The sequence below is a fragment of the Egretta garzetta genome, unplaced genomic scaffold (assembly GCF_000687185.1).
Source record: "Egretta garzetta isolate BGI_Z169 unplaced genomic scaffold, ASM68718v1 scaffold353, whole genome shotgun sequence".
In the NCBI taxonomy this organism is placed as follows: Eukaryota; Metazoa; Chordata; class Aves; order Pelecaniformes; family Ardeidae; genus Egretta; species Egretta garzetta.
Genome location: NW_009259307.1, coordinates 208,294 through 216,793, shown reverse-complemented (window position 1 = coordinate 216,793; position 8,500 = coordinate 208,294). Strand labels below are relative to the sequence as shown.

The 8,500-nt window shown below is 41.4% G+C and overlaps 1 protein-coding gene across 6 annotated transcripts in view; it reads left to right on the top strand.

The window, feature by feature from the left end:
* The first annotated feature begins 1,166 nt into the window (after positions 1-1,166).
* PIP5K1B (phosphatidylinositol-4-phosphate 5-kinase type 1 beta) overlaps positions 1,167-8,500 on the top strand; it is a 108,562-nt gene continuing 101,228 nt past the window's right edge. For 5 of the 6 annotated variants that reach the window (XM_035891712.1, XM_035891710.1, XM_035891707.1 and 2 more), the window contains exon 1: positions 1,167-1,325. The gene's annotated coding sequence lies outside the window, so the exon portion shown is untranslated. Of the gene's footprint in view, positions 1,326-2,272; positions 2,319-8,500 lie in introns of all 6 variants that reach the window. The other variant, XM_035891708.1, reaches the window with a different exon arrangement.

The window sequence follows — 8,500 nt, the reverse complement described above, 5'->3', positions numbered from 1 at the left end:
CCTGGATTCTTCTCCTCCCCCAATTAGATAAAACGGGGAGTGGAAAACTGTTTTCTAAGTTTAGGAATTGATCCTTAAACAGTTAAAAACAGCAGGAGGTTTCTTTCACTGAGTTCAGTTGGTGCTAGTTTAGGGCTGTTTATAGTCTTTAGTTATGTATTTGGGTTGTCTTGATATCGGGAGAATTAAAACACATGCCTGAAAATATTGCTTACATGGTTTGCTGTAGTAGTGTATGTGGAATGGTGGTGGGTTTTTTTCCGTTCTCTAGCCTGTAGGTAGCTAAGTGAATTCTTTTTTTTTTTTTTTTGTTTTTTTTGGTTTTTTTTGTTTTTTACTTTTGACACTAGCAGAATGGGCCAGAAACTATAAAAAAAAATACTTTCTCTGTGGCGGGCGTAATGTGTTGAAAACGTGCGTACTGATTCTTGCAGCTCCACGTGTGCCGTGTCTGCTCTGTGCGTTTATGGTCTGTGTAACCAAGGCACATTAAGTGTGTTGGCGTTCTCGGCTGCTTTAGGATGGAAGCTGGCAACAGCCTTTCCTTAGGACCTGGGCAGCCGTCTGTAAGGTGCTGCCTCCCCTTCTCCCCCCAGCTCCAGTTTGGTTTTAAGGGGAGATAAGAGCTGGCACAGCTGCTGTGCAATTTTCAGCACCCTGTAGGGTACGGTGCTGTGCTAACCATTGCTGAGAGCCTGCCTAAGTATTTGGTCCTACACAATGATTGCGGAATGTATCCTTGTTGGGGTTGCAGTGTGGTTACTTTGGTTGCTGCTGGTAATTACATGGTGCTGTAGTTGACATTTATATACTGTGGAAGCTAAAAAGCAAACTTCACTAGTCAGGCGAGATGTGCGCTTAGAAGCGTACAGATGAGCAGCTTGGTGTATGCTGTAATGTTCAAACCCCCATATTGCTTAGAACTGAACAGTAAACTCTGCACAAGTTAAATGCGATGAAATGCTTTTCTAACTGACGTCATACTGACAGTGCTAGGCACGGATTGGGAATAGGGTCCTCATGCCTCCCCTGTGATCTAGTGTTAGGTACAGCTTGGACCATTCTTTAGCTTCTAGGTGTAATTTATGTTTGAATCCATTTTGTACTATACCTGCTTGTTATGGGCCCACACCACTGATACTCTGAATTTTATTTTCCCTGTCTTGTGTTATTCTTCACATTTGTACAGTCCAGAAAGAGCTTTTTCTCCTTCTGTGTGAGGAAGAAACTTCAAGACCTCCCTCAGTGAGCTGGAAACCCCATCTTTTACCTTCCCTCTTCATTCTCCAGTTGTGAACTAGAAAACCGTATCAGCCTGTTGTGAGGTACAATATCTACCATTTTACTGTTATTTCCTCCTTGCTGTAAACCCAGCTGTTTTATTTGTGATCAGCAAAGTAGGGGGAAGTTGTAGGTGTTGCAAGTGCCTTGTATGTGTTTTGCATTTTGAAATACGAGATTCTTAAAAACTAAAATAGTAAGCTAGCATTAGTTTCTTCAGTACGTCACGGCTATGATCTGCATCATAGTCAAGAAGTAAGTTACTTGTAAAATTTTGTGGTGCTATGTACGTGCATAGTCATAGGGTGCCTCTGTCTAGTAAAGCAAGTGCTGGATGACGGCCATTTCATAAACTCTGCTCATTTTTATTGCTAGCTCTTTTAGCTCAAGATTCATGTCTTGTGTGACCGCATGCCACCCAGCGAGCCCCCTGTGTTTGGTTCCCTTTGTTTTTTATGTGATCATTGCTGCTGCAGTATTTCAAATTTTATGGATAGCGATACACCTTTTAAGAATGTCTCTTTGAGGCCAGGAAACACCCGTGTTATATACCCTGGAGCTGAGACACAGAGGCTAAAAGATTCATCCAATGCTGTGTAAGAAATGCATGTCTGCAGGTCATGGCCCTGTGTTAATAAGATGAATTTTATCCTCTCTTAGTGGAGACCAATGCACTGTGAATCACAAAACTCATCCTGTGAAAAAAGTACGAGGGATCTGGAATCGGGTTCTGCTTGGCTCATTTTGTCTCTGTACAAACTTACTGAGTTGACAGTTGTCTGGCATGTGAAGATACAAATTGGAAGGCCTATCTTGGTGTCCTTTATTGCCTGACGGTAATGCAATGTTTGTATGAGACCATGCCTGGGTTTTACAGTGCAGCAGTTAGCACTGCATGTGGGAAGGTGTGCGTGTGCAGTGGTATGTAGATGGCTTGTCTGGCAGTTGTTGATGACAATAGGACAGTGACAGGGTTTTCTTTAACCCCTAGAGAAGAACCAAACACAACCTCTGGATAAGAACCAAAACCATCTCAGGTAAGAACACTGAACTTTATTTTCAGTAGTGCTATCCGAGTTGAGTTTTGTGGGACGCTTTAAAGTTGCTTCAGTGTCAAGTTTGACATTCAGAGCTCCAGTAAGGCATGTCAGATGTGTCACGGACCTTTGCCTTCAGTGTGCGCTTCTCTTGTTCTACTGTCTTACAGATGTGAGAGGGCTTGTGTACTGATTTGTTTGAATATAGAAACATTTTTGTGTGCATAATTCTAAAAAGAATATTGCCTAAGCAATAAATAATCCCGTTCAGCCTTTTTTCTCTAATGTGTCTGCTGACCATATTAGGAGAGGTTTATCTGAGGATGGAGGGGTGAAAATTTACCTTCTTGGCTGCTGGAGAGGTTGCCATGCGGTGTAGTCTTTTGGCTTATGAGTCACCATAAAGAGTGCTGCACCTTTACCCTCTTTGTAGTGCAAAGCATAATTGACAGATCCACACCTGCAGCCGCTGATTAGCATCTCCTCCATTTGGATTGGTGGTATGTTCTATGTGTGTCTGTTCAGAGAGCAGAGGGGGTGGTCCTGATCTGCGTGATGTGGAGATTGCTTCTTACCCAGCCCACCCAGGTCCAGGTCACCAGGCTGCAGAAAGATAAAGTGGTATTTCTGTGGCCATGAGTGGTCTTGTATAACACCCCTCAGAGCTCTGGATGAGTAGTCTGGAAAGAAAAAGGCATGTGTGGCTTACCTTGCATGGAAGAGTTGTCCTTAAGGCAAACTTGAGTACCCAGGTTCTGCCAAAACTGGTGTCTTTGGCTTGATTTTGAGTGATGTGGAAGTCAGTATGGATAATCGTGTACGGTATATTGCAGTGAATGAAGGCAGGCACACACAGAAGCTTTTGAGGGACCGGTACTTTAGTCCTTTATTCTCCACGCAACCTTGCTCACACTTTAAGGAAAAGGAACTTTTGCATTCAGAATGCTAGTGGAAGGAGGGAAGAGAGATGTCCCACCAAGTTCAGTCACTTTGTTCAACACAGAAACAAAGGAAGTATTATGAAGTTTTTTGGCTAGGAAACAGAAAACCTTTTCATGGGAGTTCACAGCTTCTGGTTTTGTTTTTAATACAAACATGGTGATGTAACAAGTCATCTCATTAAATAGTGATACTTGTACATTTCATGTTATCAGGTTTTGTTTACACTGCAAACCTTTTCCCAGCTATTCATGGATCAGTATAGCAGGACACTAAAGTATTGCAAGTGAAGAGAACATTATTATGTTTTTCTGAGTGACAAGGGAAATCTAAATTGGAACCTTACTTTGCTTCAAGGCTTTGCCAATCTTTACACTAGAAATAGTTTGAAACTACTGGGAATGTGGATGAGTAAGGATCATAGTCTTTCATGATCACTTTTTCTCTGGTTGTTAGACTTCTGCTGAAGTGTGTGGTGATGATCCTGTACAGGGATACGGTGCTGCTGAGACTACTTTAATCTTCAGTCATGTCAATGTGGTGACTGTTAGCATAAGCAGAAAGCAGAAATGACGTTGTCAAAGACGCAGTTTGACATCTGATTTCTAGCAGAAAAACACACATAGAATATTATTGCTTGGTGTGTGAATAATGGAGTTAAAGTATGAGATGTTAAAAGCACCTAAAATTAAAGCACAAATACCTGTTTAATTTTAAGATACCTTTTAAAATTCTGTTGTAACTAGATGAAACAATGAATTTAGGAAAAGTTTTAGTGACACTGATTCTGAGAAGGAAGAGTTTCAGACCTTCAGTAAAACAATCAATAGTAATTTAGAAGGGCCTCTTAAATGGCAATGAGAGTGGTAAATTGCTTTTGTTCCATTTATGTAGGAATACCTGCTAAAATGATTACTGTTAAATTAAGATTTCTGTTGTTTGTTTTTTTTTTTTAAATACAGTTTTTCAGAGCCAGGACTGAAGTAGCTTATAACTACAAATATTTAGCTTAAGATGGTTCATGTACTGCTTCACATCAGAAATGAATTCTTGAGGATGTTTTATTCAAAGTCTTACGCTTCAGCATTTGAAAAAAGAAACTCTAACAGTAGGAGGAGCGTCCTACTTGTTAGCCGTCAAAACTTTAATTAAAGTCTTGAAGTGTTGTAAACTGTCATCTTGTTCAGTCCCAAGCTCTCTGTCTGGAGTTATGCAGAATATGGGCAACTAATTTTGACCTGTCTGTGGAGAAATATTTTAATTCTCTGTATATGTTAAACAGCAGATTCAGTGTACTGTGGTGTTCTCATGCAAAATAGCCAAGAAACATGCCAGTGACTAGCTCCACTGGATATTTTGTAAGGCTGTTTCATGCCTTTGTTTAGGGCTTACAATGTTGCTTCTCTTTCTTCAGGTTACTATGGTACTAGAGAACATACCAGTTTTTGTTGTGTGTTGGTGTATACCTTAGGTGTGACTTTTGTCATGTGATTTGCATACACTTATATTGGAGTCTGAAATGTTAATGCAGCCAGACAGACCCCACCTAGGACTGTCTATGTTATTTGACTAGCTGTTTGTAGCAGAGTAGCAGAACTGGAGGTTTTGAGCAGCGAATGGGTACTCTGAGTCACCTACAGCCTATATACAGCCTGCAATGAAGGCAGCGTTTCCCTCATTTATGTCTCCTTACATTAGCAGACTAGGTTATTATTATGTGAGCACAGGCCTTCCTGTTGTGCTGTAATTAGCTGAGAGTGAGGATACAAAGCTTCAGGATGAAAGAAGAAATGCATTTGGAACCACTGTTCAGAGTTACTGGTTCTCAAATTGAGATTATTGTCTTCTGTTAGCAGCTGAACTGATCAATTAACTTCCTCCTTCTAATAACAATCCAGTAAGTCATTAAACTAATTATTCCATTGCTAATTAGTACTCTTTCTTTTTTCCTTTTCTGTGTAGGCTTGGTTGTAAAGGGAGGTCTGTAACATGCACTTGTCTCTCTTAATTTTGAAAGACACTGTGCTTGCTGTGGGAAGGCTGTGTTGTAAGATGAATGTACCTTGCAACACCAAGGAAGGAAATTGTTATCTCTGTGTTTCAGCAATGTATATGAACAGTATTTTCGTACTATATGAATAGCTAGAAATGTTGTTTGGAAAGGAAAAAAGAGCCATGATCTGCTTTGTTTTGGGGTGGGGGGTGGGCTCCAGTTTCTAGATGTAGCTGGATTTCTTCGGGATCTAAACTCCATTGTACTAAAGCCCAGACAGAGCATGTGTTGCATGTTACTGACCTCTGAGTTTATTTTGACAAGTATTTTCAACGTTGGAACCTACACAGCTTCTTTGCTGCTTCATGTGCTTTATGTCACAGAGGTGACAGGAACTCTACAGGGTGGAAAATGCATCTGAAGATTGATGTGTCACACTGACTGTCAGAGAGGAGTACCCTCTTCACCTTAGTTTCTCCAGAGGAAAAGTTGTGTAAGGATCCCTACAGTAGTTGTGTAGTGCAGAACTCGTCTTTGAACCTGCTCAAGAAAGATCACTGTAGTTAAGGTGCATTTGTGATCAACAGTGTGACTTTGGTGCAGCCCCGAAGAAGTTGTGCATCATAGGAGTATCCTTGCTCATATTTCTGGTGCCTGAATTTATTGACCTGTGATGTAAGAATGATAATTTTTTTAACAGCTGTTTGACCTTATGCGGAGGTCAATCATTAACTACTAAACAGCGATGAACATCTGCGTGATTACAAAGTGCAGTTAGCTTTAGCACTTGCCTTGACTCTTCCCAGTTTGTGCATACACATCACTGAGACTACCTGTCATTCAGAATTGCCCTTTGCATCTCACCACTTGAATTGCAGTTCCAAGTTTGGTATGAAGTGACGATCTGCAACGACAGAATGTTGAAACCTAACCAAGACCCTTTCGTACTGTCCCACTGTTTGTATTCCCTTTGTTAGTTTGCTGCACAGGCTTCTTATCCACGGCCTCTCCCTGTGACACATGTAGGAGCTGAAGTGGTAAGATCTGAGTCTAGGTATTCTTTGGGTGAGCAAGAGAAGCCCCTGCAAGGGAAGAGGTGGGTGTGTGCCCTGATGCAAAGATTGAAACATGGCTTCCACCTGGTCACAGCTTTTCCATACTTGCCCACATTTCTTCTATGTGGGCAAAGACCCCTCTGGCTCTTACTAGCAGTCTTCCCAATGGCAGCCTTGCTGGTGCCCTAAATCAGCCTTGTGGCACAATGCTATGGGCCAGATGTGCCCCAGGATACAGCTGGCAGAGGGAAGACATCAATGCTGATGCGGATGACTGATGTGCATCTGGGGTCCATGTAATGTATTACCGTAAAGAACTGATGCATGTACATAATCTGTGGCTGGTTGGGTCTATGTTTAAATTAGAAAGGAATTGTGAAAGTCACCCGTGTTTGAAGGACTGCCTGATCTCTTTGGTCACAATGCGTTATTGTACAACAAAGCATAGCTTTGCATGTTTCGTTCTTCTCGCATCGGGTTGTGTTTGAGTAATTAAAAGTTCTGTTTGAAAAAAAAATGGCTAAGGAACAAACATATTTTTATTAAACCAAGGCATTTAGTGAGAACTGTAGTAATAAAAAGCATCTGTACTAATTGTGTGTTGGAAGCTAAGTTGCTTAACTTCATTATTTTAAATAACACGTACTACCAGGTCATAACCTAACTTTGATTGTACGTTTGCCTTTCAAAAGGGAGATACTGTAGACTGAAGTTTCGTGGGTTTTTTTTTTTCCCTCACCCTGAGGCAGGCTACCAAAACACTGGAGTGGTTTATTTCAGAAATACACACCACGGCAATTACGACAAAATCTCTTTAAAACTTTTTCCATGTATGGCATTGTCATTGCTCTTATTTGAGCTGAATCTTATCTATTTATGACTGTATCCCTGTGCCAGGCTGAATTTATGGTCAGAGAGGCCTTGGAAGTCAGCGGAAGACAGCAGTGTCAAGCAGTTCAAAGCTCTTGGCAAAACTCAGGGGGATTTCCCCTTGGTTGGGAGGGGCTCAAGGAAGAGCTTAAAGCTAAAATCATCATGCTGAGTTTATTTTAATCTGAAGTTGTCTGGTTCATTCATATAGTGTACGTGGAGATAGTATAGAACTTTGTGTTGAATTTATGCAGCTAACAAACATGATCTGAAATTCCTTCAATCTTCTGATCTTCAGCTTAAAATCTGGGCTATGAGGAGAAAGTCAGGGCTCATCTCATGAGAGCTGTTGAGTCCCTGCAGCTTCTTCTGGCAGAAGCAAGGGATGCAAAGGTTCAGCCCTTTATGCGAGAGACTCTTAAGGACTGAACAAAAAAGTCGTAAGAGCTGTACCTTTAAGGGCTAACTGAAAAAAGAAATACAGTGTACTTGAGTATAGGAAAGGGTAATGTCTTACGATGAGGGTCTGCTGTCCACGTTGTGTGTGTCCTGTGGTTTGTCGCTGTTGCAGCAGAGTGGTGTGCTCTGCCTGTTACCTGTCTGTGTGCATGGTAAGCAAATGCAGGCTGCAAACCTGCTTGTGCTGTAGGCTTTCTAAGAAGCTCCAGCAGCATGCAGAGTCGGGTTTGACACTGCAAAGCATCGATGCTGTTTAATGTACCTTGGGAATGTATTTCATGCCATATATTCTATTAGGTGACTCTCTATTTGTGCCTATGAAGTACTGGTGTATATTCGACTCTGCCATACGTGGTTCTGTTGACCCGCAGCATTGCATGCACGTGACTGAGAATCAGACCTGGCATTCACTGGATAATTAGTGAAGCCAACAATGTTGTTGGGAAGTTACAAGGTCAGTCTTGATCCTTCCATCTGTTCATTTATGTTATCTTCAAGAGAATAGGGCGCTCTGCAGCAAAAGCAAACATTTCAGTGACCTAAACCCTCCAACAGTGAACTGTCATTTCAGATGGGTGCAGTGGCTAGTAAATGTAGAGGGAGAAATAATACCATTTGTTCCAGTCTTAACTTTGTTGTGCTGGTAGCAGATAACAAAGGTAGGCAACAACAGTAGCAAATGCCAACTTGCAAGGAATATTACTCTAGGTAGCCTGGGAATGGTGTGTGTGATATTATTTTATCTCCACTATGTTCCATTCTGCTAAGGTAGCACCACAGATGATTAATAAGGTCGTCTTTAAAAGTCTGTGTACGAGGCAAACTGTATCCACAGGTATCTGGCTTTCACTGGGAAGAGAAATTCC